Raw genomic sequence first — 15,803 nt, forward strand, 5'->3', positions numbered from 1 at the left:
CCAGCTGCTTTATTGCAAGGGTGCTGGCAATCAAACTGAAATCCTCTTCAGAGGCAGTATGTGCTTTTTGCTACCGAACCATCTCTCCAGCCCCATCCTGACGTAGTCTTAGATCCGATTGGTAAAAGTCATTTAAAAAAATAATAAGTTAAAACATTGATGTTTATATATAAGACACAAACAAGTACAGTATCAATTACTTTACCCATGATGAAACTCTCCTTCCTATAAACTGTTCCGACTCAGTCACTCATCTGGTTGATGGGTTACAACTTGAATACACACATATCCTTACCCCCAAAACTGACATATCCTTCAAGAACAGCAGTAGTTATTTTTTCTCCATCAAAGTATGCTTGACTTACAGCAAAATTTGAAGGTTATAATCCAATAACGTAGTGTAAAGTCTCCTATCATTTTAATATTGACAAATAGGCCTTTAAAGGATCTAAGGTTTAGTTTTACAGCCACATCTCAAGAGATCTGCTGGTTTTTAGGTTTATTATCTCTAGAATCTTCAATTAGTTTTCTCTTTCTCTGTAAGCTTACTTATAACTTTAAAACAAAGAACAAAACCAACTTTATTTATTTATTTATAATTATTTATTTGAGGTAGTATCTCATTGTATTGCAAAGTGTTCTGGAGTTTTATGTAGCGGAGAATAAACTTGAATACTTTTCTAAAGGAAATTTTCTTTCTTCTTGTTAATTTCATACAGATAATGAAATATGGCCATACCCCCAACATATCAGCCTCGATATATGCTCTCTCAACATTATCTATTTAATTAGCAATACATTATATCACATACTAGACCAGTTGGTCCCCATTGGTGCATGAATATTCAGCCATCCATCTAACAATGGGAAACCTACTGAGGCCACATCCTGAGAAAAAAAGTGATTTTTCCCAATTCCCAACAACTACCAACTGTTATTATCTCCTCGGTAAGGAGTGGGACCTGAACATAGCCTAACTTATCCATGTCAGAATATTGACTGGCTTGACTTTGGGCAAGTTTTGTGTCAGTAAACCCAGCTTTTGTGACTTCATGATTGCAACTGCCATATTCTGTCCCAATGACAGCATTTCATAGCCTGATTCCCATCTGCCTTTTCTTTCATTTGTTTTGTCTTCTTTTGTGCCCTGAGCCTTGGATGGAAGATGTTGGCACAAAATTCTGTTTAGGATGAAGACTCAGTCTCTTATGCTCAAGACTTCTAGCAACTATGTATCTCTCCATTGAAGAATGTACCCCAAATAAAGAAGCTCCTCGATGTTGAAGAATTGATATTCATTTTCGTATTTCTCAAGTCGTTGGGTTAAATATATATTCAACCATGCTCTGAGAAGGGACATTAAAAATAAATGAAAAGAAATAGTATACACAAAATGTACTCTTTTGATCTCTGTGCTTTTCTGTTGTTTATTTTCAGGATATAAAATGGAATTTAAAATAAAATTCATGCAAGGGAAATGGCCAGATTCATTTCAAAATAACGTTGAAGATTTTAAAGTCACTTTGAGAAAATTGCAATACAATATTTTAGAAAATATGAATGTACGTTCATATCTCTCAATTTCTTTCATCGCTTTCTGTCTTTTCCTTCCTCTCATTGTTCTTTGACATGTGACACATTAGTTAATCTATGTTTCTACTGTGTAAAATACATATATTCTTTGAGATGTAGAAGTTTTATTTGAGATTCAACTCAAAGACAAGAAAGTGCTTAATGGGGCTTGATGAGAAACAGAAAGGTAACCAGAGAGACACCGAGGGATCATCAATGGCTGTATTTTGGTTGATGATAACCTAGGTAGGGAAAAATCATTACCACCCATTGGATCACAGACTGAGCAAGGTCATGCCAGGATCAGCTCTTCCTTTCCACCACATCTTCCGAGTGTAAATGGATGTTTTAGCCATCCTTATGTGATTCCATGACATTTGCTTCTAACTTAGTCATCAGAGAGCTTATTAACCATTCAACAAGAATGACATTCAACTGAATTCTAAGAATTTGTTTGCTTTTAAAATGCCATCTGGTGTGTGAGTAACCTTGTTTTTAAACATCTCAGACTGTTTGAGCAATTGCAAAGACATCTATTCGTTGGGTAAATGAAGGATAAAATATATCTGGTGATTATAAAACATACCCAGAGTAAATTGCAGCACGAAGCCCATAGAACATACATAAAGATTTTTCATTTATTCCTTTTTTATTCAAATAAAATGTTTCTCATGTAGAATAAAAGAAAGTTAATATTTTAGTATGTTTCCTGAGAATTAGGTTTCATAATAGAAATATTTGAAGTGTACCAGTCAGCTTAAATAAAGTCCTAACTTGAAAGTAATAACTTAGATAGACTGAAGAATGAATGGCCTGACATCTGAAGTTCATGTGAAGAACTATACAGGCATTAACATATTTTCCACGACAGAAAATCATCAAAAATATTTTCTCCCTTTATGTGTGTAATTATTTTCCAAATTCTGTTTGAAAATCAATTGTCTGGTAATAAATTATTCAAGTAACAACATTTCAATATATTTTATTTCCGCTTATATTTCTCAGGGTTGAATATTCTGCGTTCTGAAGGTGGCATATGACTTGCTCTTACATTTATGACTATAAGAATATTTCTAAATAAATTCAAATGTCTACTTTTTTCTTCTATTGGATATTTTTATTTATATTTCAAAAGTTATCTCCTTTCCAGGTTTCTCCTCCAGAAATGCCCAATCCTCTCCCCCTTCTCTTGCTTCTATGAGGTTTCTTCCCCACCAACCCACCCACTCCCTCCATTCCTCCCACCCTGGCATTACCCTGTGGCATTGAGTCTTCACAGGACCAATGGCCTCTCCTCCCATTGATGCCCCACAGGCCGTCTGCTGCTACATATGGAGCTGGAGCCATGGGACTGTCCATGTGTACTCTTTGGTTGGGGGTTTACTCCCTGGGAGCTCTGGGTGTCTGGTTGGTTGATACTGTTTTTCCTATGGAGTTCCAAAACCCCTCAGCTCCTTCAGTCCTTTCCCTAATTCCTCCATTGGGGACCCTGTTCTCAGTCCAATGTTTGGCTGTGAGTATCCACCTCTAAATTTGTCAGGCTCTGCCAGAGCCTCCTGAAGTACAGCTACATCAGGCTCCTGTCAGCAAGCACTTCTTGGCATTAACCATAATGGCTGGGTTTGGTGGCTGAATATGGGTTGGTTCCCCAGGTAGTGCAGTCTCTGGATGACCTTTTCTTCCAAGGTCCCTGCTCCACTCTTTATCTCTGTAGTTTCTCCCGTAAGTAGTTTGTTCCCCCATTCCAAGAAAGACTGAAACATCCACACTGGTCTTCCTTCTTGAGCTTCTTGTGGTCTGTAAATTGTATCTTGGGTATTCCAAGTCTTTGGCCTAATATCCACTTATCAGTGAATACATACCATGTGTGTTCTTTTGCGACTGGGTTACCTCACTCAGGATGATATTTTCTAGTTCCATCCATTTGCCCAAGAATTTCATGAAGTCACTGTTTTTAATAGCTGATTAGTACTCCATTGTGTTGATATACCAACTTTTCTATATCTATTTTTCTGTTGAAGGGCATTTGGGTTCTTTCCAGCTTCTGGCTATTATAAATAAGGCTGCTATGAACATAGTGGAGCATGTGTCTTTGTTATATGTTGGAGCATCTTTTGGGTATGTGCCCAAAAGTAGCATAGTTGGGTCCTCAGGTAGTACTATGTCCAATTTTCTGAGAAACTGCCAGACTGATTTTCAGAGTGGTTTTAAAAGCTTGTAATCTCACCAATAATGAAGGAGTGTTCCTCTTTCTCCACATCCTCACCAGTATCTGTTGTCAACTGAGTTTTTGATCTTAGCCATTCTGACTGGTGTGAGGTGGAATCTGAGTTGTTTTGATTTGCATCTCTCTGATGAGTAAGGATATCCATCATTTCTTTAGGTGCTTTGTTCCTGTTTGATATTCCCCGGTTGAGAATTCTTTATCTCTGTACCCCATTTTTAATAGGGTTTTTTTATTCTCTGGAGTCCAACTTCTTGAGTTCTTTGTATACATTGGATATTAGCCTAATATCAAATATAGTATTGGTAAAGATCTTTTCCCAAACTGTTGGTTGCCTTAGTGTCCTTTGCCTTACAGAAGCTTTGCAATTTTATGAGGTCCCAGTTGTATATTCTTGATCTTAAAGCAAAAGGCACTCGTGTTCTTTTCAGCAAAATTTTCCCTGTGCCCATGTGTTCAAGTCTCTTCCCCACTTTCTCTTCTATTGGTTTCAGTGTATTTGGTTTTATGTGGAAGTCCTTGGTCTACTTGGACTTGAATTTTGTACAAGGCAATAAATTTTTACTGTGTTTAATTTTAATTGTGTCATACTAGAATTTTAACAATAGAATTAGTTAGGTTTCTGTTTTTCTACTAGGGACTGAATTGTGGAATCTCTGTATTTTTGATGTGATTTATTTTCCTTTGAATAGATTCTAGCAATATATTTTTCACAGTGTGCTGTATATGACAATTGACATAACAGTCATAAAATTTGAAATTTACAATCCCAAACGTCTTGTAGAGTCTTACTCACAATCACTGATGTAAACATTTTAATTAGGAGCTTAATCAGTTAAATACCAATGGCTTCTTAACTTTGAAAAGTGTCAACATGCCACACATAGGGAAAGGCACTCATAAGGGAAGTAATAACACTATATCCTATGATATATATATGAGAAATGGAAAAATAAGAACATGGGTTTCTTTCAACTTCTAAAGATTTAGTTTTATTCAGGTCTCTCTCTCTCTCTCTCTCTCTCTCTCTCTCTCTCTGTGTGTGTTTTTGTGTGTGTGTGTGCACAAAAATTAGTGTATTTTCACAGATGTGAACAAGTGACTTTTGTACACATCTGTGGGTATGTACACGCATGTGCAGATGTATGTGGGGCTAACAGAGAAATGCAGATAACTTTGTGCTGGAATTATAAATAACTATGACCCAGTGTAGAATCTGGGAACTAATGTCAGGTCTTCTGTAAGAAAAGCAAAGCCCATTGCACTGTGTGCTTTCTCACCTGCCCCAAAATAACTCATTTATTACTAAAATGCCTCTAGAATCAATAGTTCCCTTAATCTACTCTCATTCTTCAGCTGCCACAAGCAAGAATGAGTTATCCCAGTGACATCTTACAGACTTGTACCTTACAGATGAGCTCGTGTTAAGTGTTGCATACAGCAGGTAAAAGAGACCACAGGTGAGATAAACATTGTTTTAGGTCTATTGTTGCTGTTCCCTTTTCTTCTTACTGCAAAGTAGACTCTCTTTAAAAAACAAGATAAGATTTAGATATTTTCTTCCTTAGCCATATAATTCTCAAATTACTGTAATTTCAGAAACCCAGTATCCTTTAAAATGAGTCATATTGAACTGGAAAAGTGTAAACAACTGTTCACAGGCAAAAATGTTTACATTACCATTTTAAACAATGAATTGCATATAATTCCCTCTGTTGCAACCTTGATTTCAAAACTCTCCAACTATTTTCAATACCTTCAATCCTGAATGTACTTTCAAAAGGTATCCCATCATTATTCCTAGACTGTAAATCCAAATTATCTTGGATTGTGATCTAGCAGATTAGATCAGACTATATACTCTTAAGTTCTTGGTTCAAGATTAATTTGGTTCTAATAATAACAGCACATTGTATGTCATCCGGTTTTCTATCGGAATGGCTGATTACAGAATTGCTACAACCCAGTGAATTAGTGAAGTCTAAAATGTTACTAAACTTCAATTCACCAGAGTAGTGAGGTAAGGATTTTATAATGTGAACATCTGTGGGTTTGTTCTTTGATTTAAACAGTTTATAGTATTGCTAGATTTGATCAGGAAATTCTGTGGCAATATTGTCTTAAGGAAAGATTAGTTTCTTAGGACACTCAGCTCTATCTTGAGATTTTTTATATTCACATTCTAATCCTGTATTAATTATTGCTGTCATGAAGTATACAATCCCAGTAAAGAACTTCATCATTCCAGGGTTATTTAACATAAACATGGGAAGAAACATTAAAATTCAGTCTCATTTCTGCTGATTGTGCACGATTTCCCCCCATGGATCAGCCCTGTCAGCAGAAAACAATGATTAAAACCTGGATTGGTTTTAAAACAGGCAGCTACATGAAGTCAGGGAAAGGAGTTAACTGAGTTTGTGATCAGAGAGAGAGAGAGAGAGAGAGAGAGAGAGAGAGAGAGAGAGAGAGACCATTTCAGATATCTAGGTGGATGCAGAAGTTAATTCAGTATTTCCTTCTTTCCTTCTTAATATATATATGTATATATACACACACACACACACACACACACACACACACACACACACACGCACTTTGAGCTAAATACAGAGTGTCATTTTTAGTGTTATAAACCTTGTAAATGTGCTGTACATAAAAATTATAACAAGAATGGCAGGTGCATTGGTGATAAATTCATGTCCAGATAATATCATTTGATTATTTGTAGCAGAAGGATAGAGTCAAAGCAGTAATTTAACTGCAATTAAAGGAAAAACATCAAAAATATAATAGTAAAATAAGCAATATCTAAGTAGTAAAATATTTGAAATAGATCCCATACAAGGGAAAGAGAGGAGAGTGAGTGGAAGTAAGAATGTTTTTCTTAAAAATTGCCTAATTTTCTTTCCTAATACAGAATTGTCCTTTAAAAACCGTAACTTAGGGATTGAAGACATGGCCCAGCCACTAAGAACACGGGCTGCTCCTCCTGCACAGGTTCCAAGTTTGTTCCCCAGAACCCACGTGGCACTCACAACCACATGTAAATCCAGTTCCAAGTGATCTGATGAACTCTTCGGGCCTCTGTGGGCACATAGACATACATGTAGGCAAAAATTTGCACACATAAAACAAAAATGAATATATCTTAAAAAAAAAGAAGAAGAATATGCTGGTTACATGGAGGACCAAGTTCGGCACCTCACAAACACCTTCAACCAGCTACAGAAAATGTGAACACCATTCCTGTCCCCCTGCCCCCCCACCCATTCACATAAGCACACATGGCTAAGTAAATATAAAAGATAAATATTAAAACAATCAGGAGGGCTAATCTGAGGTGAACCAAAACCGAAAGAAAAAACAAAAATAAACATCAACAACAACAAAGCACCTGATAGAGTACAAACTGTTACCTTAATACCTTCACTGTGTGTGCAATGTGCAAGGCTGGACGCCCCAGTGTAGAGGAATGTCAGGGCAGGGAGGTGGGGGAGGGGGCGTGAGAGAGCATCCTTATAGAAACAAGGGGCAGTGGGATAGCGGGTTTCTGGAGGGGAAAGTGGGATAATATTAAAATGTACATAGAATGCAATTGAAAATGAAGAAAAGAAAAAATAAAGTAAGAGTTGCTTGTGTGATACTTATATGATATACCTGATAAACAAAATAGCATAAAGACGAGGAGGAAACCCAGGGAATGTGATACGGCACACAGATGATGAGCAGAAAAAAGATAATGCAAATAAGTTACCATCAGATAAATGCGTTCACTAATAATCCCCTGGCAGGCTAATTGTGCTCCTAGAGAAGAACACACTCAATAATCTATGTGCAGCTCAAATTTGATGTGATAAATTCAGTATATTACAGTTGCATGGGTAACAGTAGTGGTTCCGGGAAGTGTGCGAGGCAGTAAATATCCAATACATTGTAGGAAACTCATAAAATGAATAAAATACTAATTAATATCTACAAAATATCAATAAAGATAAAAATAGGATTTAATAGTTTAATCATTATAAAAAAGGATAGAAAGGCAAAGTATCCACAGTTTTTGAGCCTAATCATAGAGAATCAACAATTCACCTCAAAAAAACAATTTGAATAATGTACTAAGAAATTCATTTTTAGAACTGACTAAATGATTCCACAGTATTAGAAGATCTGGATACCACTATAAATCCCCTTGCACATTATCCCTCTGTCTAAAATAGCTAGCAAATTGAATTAGATGATATGTCCACGAGCTTATGAGTGGATAAGGTAAATGGAAAAATGAAATCATGTAACTTGCAGGTAGATGGAGAAAACAGAAATAAATGCAGAATGATGTAACTTAGACACAGAAAGACAAAGACCACTTGATCTCTCTGAAATGCAAAGTTTAGCTTCCGATCTAAAAGTACCACTAAAAGCCATGATACTAGAAAGAAACCATTGTGTGTATAGTGCCTAAAGTGAGAGAAAGAGTAGAACATAAGAAACATGAAAATAGAAGAAAATGAGAGTGTTATAAGATTTTTTATTCATTTTATTTTTTCTTTTTTTCTATATTGGCAATTTTTTATTTACATTTCAAATGCTATCCCCTAATTTCCTGTCCATAAGTCCACTCTCCCATCCCCCTCCCCTTTTTCTATAAGGCTGTTCACCATCCCATCCACCCCTCTTCCTGACCTGACATTCCCCTCCTTTGGGGGCATCCAGTCTTGGCAGGACCAAGGGCTTCTCCTCTCATTGGTGTCCAACAAGGCCATCCTCTGCTACATATGCAGCTGGATCCATGGGTCAATCCATGTACACACTTTGGGTAGTGATTTAGTCACTGGGAACTCTGGTTGGTTGGTATTGTTGTTCTTATGGGATTGCAAGCCCCTTCAGCTCCTTCAATCCTTTCTCTAATTCCTCCAATGGGGACCCTATTCTCAGTCCAATGGTTGGCTGCTAGCATCCATCTCTGTATGTGTCATGCTCTGACTGAGCCTCTCAGGAGACAGACATATCAGACTCCTGTCAGCATGCACTTCTTAGTTTCATCAATATTGTCTAGGTTTGGTGGCTGTATATATATGGGCTGGATTCCCAGGTGGGGCAGGGTCTGATGGCCATTCCTTCAGTCTCTGCTTCAATCTTTGTCTCCATAATTGATCCTATGAATATTTTTATTCCCTCTTTTAAGAAGGACTGAAGCATCCACACTCTGGTTTTCCTTCTTAAGCTTCATGTGGTCTGTGGATTGTATCTTGGGTAATTTGAGCTTTTGGGCTAATATCCACTTATCAGTGAGTGCATAACATGTGTGTTTTTTTGTGATTGTACTACTTCACTCAGGAAGACATTTTCTATTACCATCCATTTGCCTGTGAATTTCATGAAGCCATTGTTTTTGATAGCTGAGTAGTACTCTATTGTGTATATGTACCACCTTTTCTGTATCCATTCCTTTGTTAAAGGGTATCTGAGTTCTTTCCAGCTTCTGGATATTATAGATAAGGCTGCTATGAACATAGTGGAGCATGTGTCCTTGTTGCGTGTGGTAGCATCGTTTGGGTATAAGCACAGGAGTGCTAAGGCTGGGTCCTCAGGTAGTACTATATTCAATTTTCTGAGGAATCACCAGACTGATTTCCAGAGAGGTCATACCAGTTTGAAATCCCACCAGCAATGAAGGAGTGTTCCTCTTTCTCCACATCCACATCCTTGCCAGCATTTGTTGTCAACTGAGTTTTTGATCTAGACAATCTGACTGTGAGGTAGAATCTCAGGGTTGTTTTAATTTGCATTTCCCTGATGACTAAGGATGTTGAGCATTTCTGTAGTTACTTCTCAGCCGTTCGATATTCCTCAGCTAAGAATTTGTCGTTTAGCTCTGTACCCTGTTTTTATAGGGTTATTTGACTCTCGGAGGATAACTTCTGGAGTTCTTTGTATATATTGGATATTAGCCCTCTCTTGGATTTAGCATTGGTAAAGATCTTTTCCCAATCTCTTGACTGCTGTTTCGTCCTAATGACATTGTCCTTTGCTTACAGAAGCTCTGCAATTTTATGAGGTCCCATTTTTGATTCTTGATCTTAGAGCATAAAAAATTGGTTGTGTTCTGTTCAGGAAAATTTCCCCAGTGACCATGAATCCGAGGCTCTTCCCCACATTTTCTTCTAATAGTTAAAGTGTATCTGGTTTTATGTAGAGGTCCTAGATCCACTTGAACTTGAGCATTATGAGATTTAAGAGAGAGGACCTAAGAAGAGAGGAAATGGAAGAGACAAGGCACTAGGAAGGCTAACCAAATAGAAATATTATATTCCACATGAAATCCTACTATATTAAAACTCAGAGGACCTATGTATTTTTACATGCTTGAGTGTGTGATGCCCTACAAGTCAGTTAGCATTTCTCTTAAAGCTGTGTGCTATTAAAAAACATTTCACTGTTTGTTTTGGGGTACCTCTTTCAGAGTTGTTCACTGGGGAAGCTCTAAAAGCCCCTTAAATAATACAGGCTCTTTCCAGTCTCCTTGCTTTTCAGTCAGAACTAATGATTAAAACCTATTTCTAAAGAGCATACATTGTTGGTTAAAAGTTGTAAAATTATATGCTTTAAGCCTCCTCCCTGCTGCAGGGATTATGGTGCTGGAAATATGCTGCTATGTGCTATGATAACAAAGGCATCATCAGTCTTACCCAGTTTGAGCCTTTCGAACTACAATATTAACCTAGACAAGCTGCACACACTGTGAATAGCTGTGTGTGGTGACAGAACTTTGATGAGAGTAACTGACTGCTCTAAGTGGATTAGGTGCTTTCTCCATAGGAAATTATCCATGCCTTGCATGACATGCCTGTTAGAAAGGTTTTTATGTAACAGCAATACTATATGTACATACATACACAGCATACAAACACGTACATTCATATTCATTTATGTACATGCTAACATACATATATCACACACTATAAAGTACATGTGACATCTTCCCTAAAGATGGGGATTATTGACTGAGAAACAAAGATAAAGTTCTAAGGAGGGGAAATCTGGCATAAACATTCTGGAGGATTAGGTTAAGGTCTGACTCTCTATATAAAATGTTCACCATGTTATTAACTGCATTCTTTCCAAGGCGTCTGAGTTTAAAACAGGTGTTATGTAAAGTGTGTGTATACACGTGTGCATGTGCATGCACAAACACACACAAACACACACACACACACACACTCTCTCTCTCGCTCTCTCTCTCTCTCTCTCTCACACACACACACACACACGTTATTTGTGCTTATAGGCACTACTATAGCTAGTCCAGAAATTGCAATCTGACAGTAGACATACATTATTTCAATTCAATCCAGGAAGCAAGATATCTCAACTGGTATTTAGTACATGCTGGAATTCAAGGAAGTAGATTTTACTTCTAATGAGGGAATGAACTTCCCAGAAAAAGTGAGAGAGCAAGCAGAATGTATGGCCCAAATATACTATGGATCTTCCCACCTATTAAGATTATGATTAACGATGACTTTCAAATTATTTCATTAAGAAAAACAACAAGAATGGGGTTCCCATTGGAGGAGTTAGAGAAAGGATTGAAGGAACTGAAGGGACTTGCAACCCCATAAGAACAACAATATCAACCAACAAGAGCTCCCAGGGACTAAACCACCATCCAAAGAGTACACAAGGACAGATCCATGGCTGTAGCCACATATGTAGCAGAAGATGGCCTTGTTGGGCACCGATGGGAGGAGAAGCCCTCGGTTCTGCCAAGGCTGGAACCCGTAGTATAGGGGAATGTCAGGGAGGGGAGGCAGGAAGAGGTGGGTGGTTGGGGAGGGGCAACTCCCTTATAGAAGAAGGGATGAAGTAGGAGATTTATGGATGGGAAACCGGTAAAGGGGATAACATTTGAAATGTAAATAAAAATATATCTAGTAAAATAGAAAAGAAAAGAAAAACAGCTCTCTCAGAGATGTACCTCACCTCTTGGGTTTTAGTTGATTTCAGATATAGTCAAGTTGTCAACCAAGAATAGTTATCATAAACAGCAATAGCATAGACACTAAAATCAACAATTAATGAATAGGACCTCATGTAACTAAAAACATCATCTGTAAAACAAAGGATAATATTAGTGAGAAGAAAAATGCAGACTGCCGATTGAAAAATATGCTTCTGCAAAGTACATAGCCAATAGAGAATTAATGTATAAAATATATAAAAATTTAAAAATAGTATATCAAAAAACCCAAATTAATTAAATATGAGGTACAGAACAGAGTTACTATAAGAGAAATTCAAATGGCTGAGAAACTCTTAAAACTGGAACATCATTAGTCATCAGGCAAATGCAAATCATAACAACTTGATATTTCATGTTAAATAAGTCAATATAGCCATTATCAGTAAAAGAAATGTTAGCTTATGCTGGTAAAAATGTGGAGTAAAAGCAAAACTCATATATTACTGGTAGGGATGCAAACTTGTATAGATACTAAAAAAGTCATTGTTGTGGTTCTTCAGGAATATGCAGTCAATATATCTCAAGATCTATGATATACATATGTATATTCCAATACAAAAATACTTATTGATCCACACCCATTGACATTCTATTCACAGTAGTCAGAAATTACTAACAGACTAATTGTTCATCAACTGATGAGTGGATATCAAAAATGTTACACAATAGAATATTATCCAGCTTTAAAATATATAAAATTATGAAATTCACAAGCAAATAGATGGAGTTAGAAAAAGTCACACTGAATGAGGTAATCCTACTTTCCCTCTATCTACATTCATGTATGCTTTTTAGACTGAAGCCTCATAACCAAGGAGTACTGAAAATCTTAACATGAGAAATTGCTAGTTGGAGAAGACTTAAGTTAGTTGACTGAATTAAGAAACAAAATCTGTATTTTGCTATTTACAAGAAACTCATCTTGTATCCAAGGATACATGCAACCTTAGAATAAGATATAGAAAAAAATACTCCAAGAATATAGAACAAGGAATCAAGTATACATCTCTATGCTAACTCTGATGAAATAGAACTCACAATAAAATTAATCAGAAAAGGTAAAAAGAGACAGGTCATTATGATCCAAGAAAATGTAAGCAAACAGACATTACAATCTTAAACATTTATGTACCAAACTTGGTATACCCATTTCCATACAAACCATACTGTAAGACTTCAAGACAAAGGTTAACCTCAATCCTATAGTAATACTTAATTTGAATGCTTTATATTTTTAATAGATATGACATATGAACAAAGCATGAACAAAAAAATTCACAAGTAAATGACATCAGCTATCAAATAGAGCTAACATATTTACATAATATTCGATTGAGATGTCAGAAAATATACAGTCATTCATAATACTTTCAGTATCTTTCTGTAATATTTTTATTAATTTTTATTTCATGTCTTTTATGTACCTTATATCTACATACAGTTTGACACAGGTTATTGCTATATAACCAAGAATGACATGAAAAAATCATTGTTCTCTTCCTTTTCCTCCTAAATCCTAAGATAATACATCTACTTCTAATTTTAAATGAAGGGTTATTTTCCTTTTCTCTACGCATATTGATCATGTCTACCAATGATCTTTTTTCTGGTTACTGTATTCTGCTTGCTATCTGTTATCAGCATGGAAAAGAATGAATAAAAATATAAACAGAATATAACCTTACCTTTTGCTGTATATATTCATACACGCTTTCATTTCATACAGCTTGTATCATCTTGATTACTGCTGTCAAAACATCAAAGTGGGAAAATTACTACATAAGTTAAATGATAGCTAGAAAAACATGCTCAAAAAGACACAATAACTTAAAACAGGTTTTAAGCATGAACAGAATAGCACAAATGTTTTTGGCTACAGATATGATTTCTTATATATCCATTTACTAATGGATAATTAAAGCATAGGTCAATATAAAATCCTACTTGATTTTGAAAATAAAAATGCATTTTTTTCACTCTAAATTCATATGAATATACTTTATTAGGACTCCCTTTTCCATAAATACACATATTTATTCAACTTAAAACTTAGACACATGGTTTTAGTGAATTCAAATCCAATTTGAAAATTTTTTAGAATTAAAACAAAATGTTAAATATTATTTTATGGATTGTTAGAATTTTGACGCATAACTGATGAGGGTAAAGAACAGAACAGCCTTTGCAATGAGTCAGGTCAGGATATAGGAAGGTAGGAGAGATCATAACTACAAAAGGAAAGCATGAAAAAGTTGACAGGAATGAGGAATACTTAGGGATGTTGTTGATAGAATATGCAATTTTATTTAGTTACTAAAACTCATAAAATGATATCAGAGCTGAGTAAAATTTAAAAGTACATATAAACTTTAAGATGTATCAATAATTCTCAAACCCTTTTCTTTGTAGCTATTTGTTTTCTGTCTGAAACTATAAACCTTATATTTTAAAATAATTCATATTTTTAAATCAGAACAACTCCTTTTGGAAAATTTTCTTCACTAAGAGTTATGTGGATTTTCCAAAATCACCTCTCTACCTTAATTATATTCAGTCACCAAATCGTTTAAAGTATACATTTTCTGTTGCCTAGTAGAGATGTTTACTTTCTTCCTATATAATAGACAATTTCAAACAATAAAGCATAAATTATACAAATGACAGAGAAAATGATAGCATGCCACAAAAATGGGAAAATAGACTTAGGCATTATTTTACAGTGCAATCATTCACAAATTACCATTTTAAACATTGTTTAAGTCATAAGATGGGAGCCAAGAAGCTATTGTTTCTCTACAAGACTTTGCTTTTTAAGTATGTTTGGGCATTTCTCATATATTATATTTGTCATAAATTTCATAAATAAAATTCCTTGTGTGAGGTTTTGTATAAGTGTGTGTGAGTACATTTACCTGTGTATATTTGTGTATATATGTGTGTGTGTTTGTGTGTTTGTGTCAGTCAACTTTCCATCATTATGAAAAAGTGATTCAAATATTTTAAAAAGGAAGCATTCATTTTGGTTCTAGTTTCAAGGGCTGTGCACTCCATATTCTCTGACCTATTGTTTTGGGCCTGAGATGGGGCTGAACGTTATGAGTGAGAAGGGATAGTTATAAATTAAAGCTCCTTGTCTCCTGGCAACCAGGAAGCCAAGAGAAACTTGAAGGAGAGGAAAGAGGCCAGAATCAAATGAGTTCCTGTGATTTACTCCTGTAAATTGGGCCACATCTCCTAAGGATTCATTCAGTTGTGAAGTTATCGGTACTACTCCATGGAAGTGGGAAGCATCTTCGTGATCCAACTACTTCAGACTCAACTGTTAACTCTTCAGGTAACTCTTAATTTTTGTACAGAAGGATGGCAGCCTTCAAGACAGGAATCTTTAAAAAAATATGCCATATGCTAACCATGACAAAGTGTGAACAATACTTTGTAGAGTTGTCACCATAAAACTAGTCAATGACAGTAGCCATGTCACTAAGTGATCGCTCCACAATCAAATGATTATCTGGTAATCAAGTGTTCATTGTCTAGTATCCCAACTCTTTTAACAGGCTATGCAATACCTGATTGGAGGCGTAGGCTCAGATCTGGCCAACTTTGCTTCAGTTACACAAATAGTGACAGCCAATTAATAAGCATTCCACGTACCAGAGTCTAGTTTGCCATCCTTACAGATCAGGATTTGTCAGGAGGAATTACTGAGTAAATGGAGTGATTCAACATGATCTGTAGAAAGACTCTGGCCACAAAAGGATCTCTCTGATCTGCTGTTCGATATGGATAATTCAATAGTAAAGCTTAATACTTTTATGTTACTTCCATCCTTCTATTGAACGTGTGACTTCTGAAATGTTTGTAATCCTGTATGCAGAAAAGGCTTCAAACTGAGAGGGTACCCTGAAAGTTCTCTGATGGTGGGTGGAAGGCATAGAAAATTTTTCAATAATTATTAACGGAATGAGTAAATACATGGGAGCA

The sequence above is a fragment of the Rattus norvegicus genome, chromosome 16, assembly GCF_036323735.1.
Source record: "Rattus norvegicus strain BN/NHsdMcwi chromosome 16, GRCr8, whole genome shotgun sequence".
Classification (NCBI taxonomy): Eukaryota; Metazoa; Chordata; class Mammalia; order Rodentia; family Muridae; genus Rattus; species Rattus norvegicus.